Source organism: Saimiri boliviensis, chromosome 19 (genome assembly GCF_048565385.1).
Source record: "Saimiri boliviensis isolate mSaiBol1 chromosome 19, mSaiBol1.pri, whole genome shotgun sequence".
NCBI lineage: Eukaryota > Metazoa > Chordata > Mammalia > Primates > Cebidae > Saimiri > Saimiri boliviensis.
In genome coordinates, this window is record NC_133467.1 from 31,734,052 (window position 1) to 31,743,359 (window position 9,308).

Consider the following 9,308-nt stretch of genomic DNA (forward strand, 5'->3'; position numbering starts at 1 on the left):
TAGTTTTAGATTCAGAGCAAAACTGAGAGGAAAGACAGAGATTTTTCGTATGTCCCCTGTGCCCACACATGTAGCCTTTCCCACTGTCAATATCCCCCACCAGAGTGGCACATTGGTGACAAGTGATGAACCTACGTGGACATCAGAATCACCCAAAGTCCATAGTTGGCATGAGGCTTCACTCTTGGTGTTGTACATTCTGTGGGTTTGGACAAATGTATAATGATGTGTATCCACCATTATAGGATAATACCGAGCAGTCTCATTGCTGTAGAAATCCTCCATGCTCTGCCTAGTCCATCCCGCTTCCCTAACCCCTGGCAACCACTCACTCTTTCCTGCCTCCATAGATTTCCTTTTCTAGAATGTCATATAGTTGGAATTGTACAATACGTAGCCATTTCAGATTGGCTTCTTTCACTTAGTAATGTACCTTTAAGTTTCCTCCATGTCTTTTCATGGCTTTGTAGTTCACTTCTTTTTGGCACTGAATAATATTCCACTTCAGGATGGTCATGGTTTATTTATCTGTTTACCTACTCAAAGATATCTTGGTTGCTTTCTAGATTTGGCCATGATGAATAAAGCTGCTAGAAACATCCATCAGTGGTTTCCATGTGGACGCGTTTTCATCTTTGGGTAGATACCAAGGAGCATGAATCCTGGATTGTATGGTAAGAGTATGCTTAGTTTTTAAAGAAACTGTCACACTGTCTTCCAAAGTAGCTGTACCATTTTGCATTCCCATCAGCCACGAATTCCTGTTCCTGTTGCTTCACATTCCTGCCAGCATTTGGTGTTATTAGCCTCAGCCTCGTGTTCTTTTCACAAAGTTACACTGCCTCAGTAATGTAACATATGTGGCATATTAATATCATAGGCTACTATAAAGCCATAATAATTGCTGTGTTTAAATGTGTGAATGTATATATAACACCCTGTTACATGAAAAAGCAGAACCTGAAAATATTCTCATACATTGATCATGATTATATAGAGGTAACTTCAGGAACACTGATAAAAATCAGAACAAAATTTGGAGAAATAGAAATATTTTAATGTTCATTTTTTTGCCAGGGGAATAATTAAGAGCAGAAAGTGGTTTACAAATGCAAGGTATTGTTGCTTTTGTTATCAGCATTATTAGATCCCAGATATGGATCTCTTCTTCTCCAGATCCTTTAAATTTGGATCAAGAAAATATGAACTAGAGGAGCAGGAAGACATAGAGATGAACATAGAGGGCGAGAAGCTCCTGAAATGAACTGAAAGGTGGGAAAGTGGGTACTGGATAATGTAAGCTCAGGAGGCAACGACTTGGGTTCAAAGCCCACTTCTCTCCACTACTAGCTGGGTGAACCTGAGCAATTGCTTAACCTCTTTAAACCTCAGATTCTCTATCTAAAAAAGAACTGTATTATGCATCTTTTAGGGGGTTGTCATAAAGACGACATAAGGCATTGCCTGACACATTGTTAGTACTCAGTGAATGCTAGCTACTATCTTCCTCTTTCTCCTCATTGTCTTCTTCATGGTCATCTTCACTGTCACCATCAGCACCATCATCTCAGGGATGTCCTGAAAGCCCCACCCTGCCTGTGCCAACTTCCTCTGTCCTGGCACCACCCTGTGAGGCCTGCAGGGGGCACTCCCGGCATACTGCCCTCTCATCAGCTCACTTGCTGGTGTTTCTTGTTGTTCCAAGTGGAAATATCGAGTTTTCAGCCGGAGATTGGCATCAGGAATGCTGTTAAAGCCCCAGTCAACATCCCCGTCTCCTGGGCCTGGTCCTGTCACCCGAGCCTTGGGACTGCTAGCCTGCCCTTCTCTGTCCTGCCAAGCAGCTGCTCACGTTGGTTCTGCTGTGCCAAGAGCTCAGAGAGAAGAAACCAAACTCCTGGGCAAGAACACATTTGCATAGAGCTGGCCCCATTTGCTGAAAGGGGCGTCACTGGCAGGGCCCTCCATGAAGCGATTTCGGACAGCCCCTCGCCTCAGCCAGATGCCCCTGAACCTAACCTTACTGACAAGGAAGGAGACCACCACTCCCTCACCTGATTTGCTGATCCTGCAGTTCCTAGGCTTTACCTGTTATCTAACCTCTGCGCCTTATTTATCATTGAGCTTGAACTGAGGCAAGAGAAAAAAAGTTTTCCTAGGCACCAGGACACAGAAGTATAGACAAGATTCTAGCTTTTGGCCTGGCATGGTGGCTTACACCTATAATCTCAGCACTTCGGGAGGCCAAGGCATGAAGATAGCTCAAACCCAGGAGATGGAGACCAGCCTGGGCAACATGGTGAAACCCTGTCTCTACAAAAAATACAAAAATCAGATGGGTGTAGTAAGATGCATGTGGTCCCAGCCACTCTGGAGGTTGAGGTGGAAGGATCACCTGAGCCTGGGAGCTCAAGGCCACAGTGATGCAGTGACCTGTCATTGCACCACTGCACTCCAGCCTGGGTGACAGAGATCCTGTCTCAAAAAAAAAAAAAAAAAAAAAAAAAAAAGGAACCATAGGGCAAAATAGAAAAACAGTTTAGAAAGAGCCTACTGTGGCACGTCACTTGGAGAACAGGGAACAGATGATACTTTGGGGAGAAAATAAAAGGTTCCCTTCCTCCAGCAGACAGCTCTGAGCCGAGTGGAGGAATTGGCAGGCCGAATGCAGTTCAGCCCTCCTCAACTTGCCCCGTCAGCAGGTGCCTTTGCGGCATCCCCGAGATCAGCCAATCTGGGGAGGATTCCCTGAGCAAGATCATGAGACATCTTGTGCAAAGGCTTGCAAGTAGAAGAGGAAGCATGATGGGGAAGATACGAGACGGCTGAGGGTGTGAGTTTCGTGGAGCAGGGAGGCCGGTCCGGTTGATTGTAAAAATTTGTATAAGTTCATGTGGGATGGAGCCCTAGAAAATGCAGAGCGGAGGAAAGATACCGTTGAAGGAGTAGACGTGGCAAATGACTGCAGCCGAAGATTAGAGTGAAATGGGGAGAAGCAGAGCACAGCTCCAGGCAGATGGAGCCCAGCTGGGTTCCTGAGGCTGAGGAGCTCGTGGCCTTTCTGGCTACTTTCAGCTGAGCAGGAGGATGAGAAACCTTCTCACAGAGTTCTCTGTCTTGCTATAGGACTGGGTAGAGACAGGCTAAGATTTAAAAGTTATATGACAATTAGAGGTGGTACAGGATTAGCCCTTACTTTACAGATTGGAATAGGTCCTAAGAAAATAGTCAGGACTGAGACTCAGGCCACCCGACCCGAGGTTCCGCACGTTTTATTCCCAGTTGCGTCCCTCCTACGTCCTACCACAGTGCATTGGACGTTAATGGAATTTCTACCAACTGGACCCAGTTGGAAAGGTACTAGAAATACCTAAAGAAATTAGTTTTTTCCTTTTTTGTTTTTGTTCTCTCTCCCTCTCTCTCCTTTCTTTCTTTTTTTTTTTTTTTTGACAGAGTTCTGCTCTGCTGCCCAGACTGGAGTGTGATCTCGGGTCACTGCAACCTCCGCTGCCCAGATTTAAGCGATTCTCTTGCCTCAGCCTCCCAAATAGCTAGGATTATAGGCACACACCACTATGTCTGGCTAATCTTTTTTTTTTTTTTTTTTTTGTATTTTTAGTAGACATGGGGAGTTCACCATGTTAGCCAGGCTGGTCTCAATGAGATCAAACTCCTGATCTCAGGTGCTCTGCTGGCCTTGGCTTCCCAAAGTGCTGGGATTACAGGCATGAACCACCATGCCTGGCCGTTTTTTTCTTTTTTCTTTTATTTTTATTATTATTTTTTTTTGAGACGGAGTTTCGCTCTTGTTACCCAGGCTGGAGTGCAATGGCGCGATCTCGGCTCACCGCAACCTCCACCTCCTGGGTTCAGGCAATTCTGCGTCAGCCTCCCGAGTAGCTGTGATTACAGGCACGCGCCACCATGCCCAGCTAATTTTTTGTATTTTTAGTAGAGACGGGGTTTCACCATGTTGACCAGGATGGTCTCGATCTCTTGACCTCGTGATCCACCCGCCTCGGCCTCCCAAAGTGCTGGGATTACAGGCTTGAGCCACCGCGCCCGGCCTTTTTCTTTTTTAAAGGAAAAAAATTCTTTTTTTTTTTTAATCTTGAGACAGTTTTGCTCTTGTTGCCCAGGCTGGAGTGCAATCATGCAATCTTGGCTCACGGCAACCTCTGCCTCCCAGGTTCAAGTGATTCTCCTGCCTCAGCCTCCCAAGTAACTCGGATTACAGTCATGTGCCACCGCATTCGGCTAATTTTTGTATTTTTAGTAGAGATTCGGCTAATTTTTGTATTTTCTCCATGTTGGTCAGGCTGGTCTTGAACTCCCGACCTCAGGTGATTCGCCTGCCTTGGCCTCCCAAAGTGCTGGGATTACAGGTGTGAGCCACCGCGCCTCGCCGGGAAAGAATTCTTTAGTAGGTAACCAAGTATTCCCTAATTTATGTCTTATAAATGTGGGTTTGTGTATACTGCATTTATTGTAAGGGGTGATCTGCCTACATAAATGATTCATTAGCGAGGGGAACATAGCTCAGTCCTTCTCTTGGATTTCTCCCCTGCCACCTGAGTCACTCAGCTATGAGATGCTCCCCCTACTAATGGAATTTTTTCAGCACTGTGGGATGTAAGCACCAAAATGCCGCTTGAAATCCTGAATCTTGTGGTGAGCCATATCAGTGTCTCTGTTCTCTCCAGCCACTTCCCTGACTTGTTAAATGCTGCCTATTCTGAGTCTCTATCATGCCTTCCAGTGCAAAGCTTTCCTGATCCCCTCTGTCCACACCTGCTTTTCGCAGCGCAAGCACCTCATACTGCTCCCCACCTGCGGATTCTCTTTCTAAAACAGGCTCTTCACCCCAACTCTCCTCTTCCTCTGCTCTGAGGTGGTCTCTGTCTCGAGGTGGTCTCTGCCTCATTATGAACAAAGTAAAAGTAGAGACGAGGCCAAAGCTGGAAGCAGTAAATCTGAAAGGAGAAGTGGAAGAGAATAAGGAAGACGAAAGTTGGTAAACTGAGAGAAGAAAGAGGGGTTGTCAAAAAAAAGACGCTTCCGCTGTCACGTTTCCTGGTGGACGCTGGATATTGTAAGTCTGGGGAATTTTTTATATCAACATGTACTCAGCGGTCATAGCCTCTGATGGACAGGATTGTGTTTAAACCATGAAAATTCCCTCTGGAATTATCCTGAGACAAGCTTTGGGGTCAAATATATGTGAATTCAAGTCCCAAAACGAACACTTTCCAGCTACGCTACCACAGGCAAACCACTTAACCTCTCAGAACTTCAGTTTCTCCATTTCCTGATTTATCTGACACAGTAAACACTCACAAATATTAGTGTCCTATGCCCTTATTACTGATTCCTTATTGGGCTCCTAGAGACTGCTCTAGGACTTCTCTTTTGCAAACAAATTTAAAAATGAAAATCTGCCATTTGATATGTACGAAGGAATATAGATGGTGGATATATGTCTATATGTTATAAAGCATAATCTAAGAACAACAACTCAATTTAAATCACTCTTTTAAAATTAGAACATGACTGTTGAAGCTACCTGCGTACTTTTCCACAAGTTCCCACCCCTGTGTTCTAGGACTTACAAAGTCTTTCTAACTGTCCAGTCCCACCCTACTCTATTCTCACTCTGAATGTTAGTAGATGACACTTCTGTAGATTACTTGTAGTTTTTTAGTCTGATTGACCAGAGAAGTTACTTAATTAAGAAGTTACAGAATTAAGGAAGTCATGAGCCCTTCCAGCCTTGGAGGAAGATGCCACGTTCAGTTTGGGGGCCTGTCACGTGAAGGCCCCTTCACCACAAAGTCTCTCTTTCTGCCCCTGCCCTCTGATTCTCTCTTCCCTCCCCTCTCAAAGGAGCACCGTAACTGGGCAGCGGAGTTTGGATTGTGATCTGTTGAGCAAGAGCCACCTGTCTGGGGTCTTAAAACAAGGGCACAGGGACTGACATGATGAAAGCAGTTGCCTCTTCCTTTGAGATTGGAGAGAAAGATGAAGGATGGGTCAGGTCCTGGGCTGTACTCATCTTTCTGATCCTGGTAGTGGTCATAGGAATGAAAAAGGATGTTGCAAACAGATGTAAGAAAGGAAGACTTGACAGCATTTGTTGGCTTAATTGACATGTCCAGGAATGGACCCAAGGCAAGGCGAAGAGTAAAGGTCACTTGTAGTTTTTTCTTCTGGTTGACCAGGAGTAACACAGAACTAAGGAAGTCAAGAGCACTTCCAGCTTCTGGGAGGAAGATACTGAGTTCAGTTTGGGGCCTGTCAAGTCAGGATGGAAATCCCCTGCAAGCAACTAGAAATATGGAGCTCCAAAGAGAGTGCAGTGTTGAAGACAGAGATTTGGGCATCACTCAGGGACAATAGTTGGAGCTATGTAAATGACAAAGGCTCAAGGGGCAAGACACAGAAAGAGAACATAAGGCTGAACCTTGAGTATTAAAGAAAGCAGCTGTAGCTTTGGGTGTATAGGGGCAGTGGAAGAAGATGTGGCTGGGATGGCACCAGGTCCAGGTTATAATAGGCCTTCTCTTCCAGGGTAAGGGACTTGGACTTTACTTATAGATTGTTGGCATTTACTGGAAGTTTTAAAACTTGGAAGTGATATGGTCAGATGTGTTTCAGATAGGTGGACTTTATTGCTGCTTAATTACTTTTGAACAAAGAAATTCATAATCCAAAGAATTAGTAGAGGAAGACTGGCGGTAGGAAGACTAGTTGGAAGGTTGCTGCAGAGGCCCTGGTGTTTTAGGCCATTCTTGTGTTGCTATAAAGAAATACCCAAGAAAGGAGTGGTGGCTCAAGCCTGTGATCCCAGCACTTTGGGAGGCTAAGGTGGGAGGATTGCTTAAACTCACAAGTTCAAGACCAGCCTGGTCAACATAGCAATTTTTCGTCTCTACTAAAAATTTTTTAAAAAATTAGCTGGGTGTAGAGGTGCACACCTGTAGTCCCAGCTATGTTTGAGGCTGAGGCAGGAAGACTGCTTGAACACAGGGGTTCAGGGCTATAGTGAGCTGTGATCACACCACTGCACTCCAGCCAGGGAACAGAGTGAAACCCTGTCTCAAAAAAAAAAAAAAAAAAAAAGAAAGAAGGATCGAAAAAACCCCCACAACTTGGGTGAAGATGGCCCAGCTCCTCTCAGGAGCACAGAGGGGCGAGGGGCTGGTCCTTCTCGTTTGCTCCCGTCTGGCTTTGCTGTCAGGTGTAGCATCTCTGCTGCTTCCATCTGCACTAATTGACCCAAAATGTGGGTGTTTTCCTGCTACAGAAAAGCCAAAAGCTTTCACGTAGATTTTAGGATCACTAAAAGGTGCCCAGAAAATAGAGATGAATTTTAACTTAAATTTTAAGCTTGAAGATTAGATACTATCTTTGAAGTTACACTTTTTTTTTTTTAAAGGTAGAGATGTAGGTGTGTAGGTATTAAAGATGTGTTGTTGGTTTCCAAAAAGGAACACTGGAAAATAAATTTTGAATGATTGTGTTTCCAGAATTAGGTTGACAGTCCCTTGCTGACACGACTTTGCTTTGTGTAAATACAGTGGATCTCAATCTTTGGGGTGTGCTGAATGGCCAATCATCTCAGATCCTTGAGCACTCGGTCTAGTGAAGATGTTGTCATTATGTATGATAAATAACTAGTTTAATTAACTATGTGATGTTAACTATTATTAATAAATTTTAACATTTTCCAAAATAAAAAAAAAATAAAAAAAAAAAGAAAGAAGGATCGAAAAAAACCCCACAACTTGATACTGGGTAATTTATAAAGAAAAGAGGTTTCGGCCGGGCGCGGTGGCTCAAGCCTGTAATCCCAGCACTTTGGGAGGCCGAGGCGGGTGGATCACGAGGTCGAGAGATCGAGACCATCCTGGTCAACAGGGTGAAACCCCGTCTTTACTAAAAATACAAAAAATTATCTGGGCATGGTGGCTCGTGCCTGTAATCCCAGTTACTCAGGAGGCTGAGGCAGGAGAATTGCCTGAACCCAGGAGGCGGAGGTTGCGGTGAGCCGAGATCGCGCCATTGCACTCCAGCCTGGGTAACAAGAGCGAAACTCTGTCTCAAAAAAAAAAAAAAAAAAAAAAGAAAAGAAAAGAAAAGAGGTTTCATTGGCTCCCAGTTCTGCAGGCTTTACAGGAAGCACGGTGCGGACACCTGATCGGCTTCTCGGGAGACCTCAGGAAGCTCTTACTTACGGTGGAAGGCAAAGCAGGAGCAAGAGAGAGTTGAGAAGAGGGGGATGTTGCCACACATTTTTAAACGAGAACTCACTACCATGAAGATAGCACCGAGCAGTGAGGGACCTGTCCCCATGATCAAAACACCTCCCACCAGGCTCCACATCCAGCACTGGGGATTACAATCCAACATGAATTTGGGCAGAGACAAGATCCAAACTGCTATCACCTGGCGAGAGGTAATGGTGTCCTCAACTACAGCAATCACAGTGGAATAGAGAGAAAGGGGACAATATTGAGGTGATTTAGAACATAGATGTATTGATTCAATAAGGGAGAGGAGGTGAGGAAGACCGAAGAATCTAGGATGGATGCCATGTTTCTGGTTGGATGATGATAGTGTATCTACCACAGTAGAGGATAAATGAAGAGGAGCACCCTTGTGAGGAAGGTGGCATGTTCTACTTTAAATACATTGACTTTGAAATGGATATCCAGGTGGGCTGGACATATGGACACATGGGTGGTAGCTGAAGCCAAATGCATGGATAACAGTTTTGGAAAAATAATGAGTGCACAATAAATGTGTGGGCAGCAGCACAGGCCAAATCCTGGGGCCAAGAGAGCCCAGGTGCCGCTTGTTGGGAGGCTGTGAGCAGCAGCACAGGCCAAATCCTGGGGCCAAGAGAGCCCAGGTGCCGCTTGTGGGAGGCTCAAGTCCTGATGATTCAGATCCAGCCCGTGGACGGCACGAGGCGGCACGAGGCTGGTAGCGGCACGAGGCACACCAGGCCGGAGTTTCCCAACTGCAAGCTTCCTTTGCCCCGCCCCCCTGCCTGGCCTATTTAAGCTGTGAGCTCAGCAACAATAAACGAGACTTGATCAGACTCCTGTCTTGTCTCCATTCTTGGCGTCTCCTGCCCATCCATCTCCACTCCCTCTCTTCGGGCTCCTGTTGTTGTCCTGCAGGTCGGGACATAAATGTCTGTTAATGATTCCATAAATCATGACAGTCCCTTTGCTTCCTCTTCTCTAGTGCTCTTCATGTTTGTTTTGGAGTTCCACCAGAGCCTCCAAGCCAAGCTTGTCCAA

General features: G+C 45.4%; 1 long non-coding RNA gene across 1 annotated transcript; it reads left to right on the forward strand.

Moving 5' to 3' along the window:
* The first annotated feature begins 3,891 nt into the window (after positions 1-3,891).
* Positions 3,892-9,103, forward strand: LOC141582161 (uncharacterized). Its single transcript, XR_012514998.1, has 2 exons — positions 3,892-5,092; positions 8,159-9,103. It is a non-coding gene; the product is annotated as an uncharacterized LOC141582161 (long non-coding RNA).
* Positions 9,104-9,308: the final 205 nt, after the last annotated feature.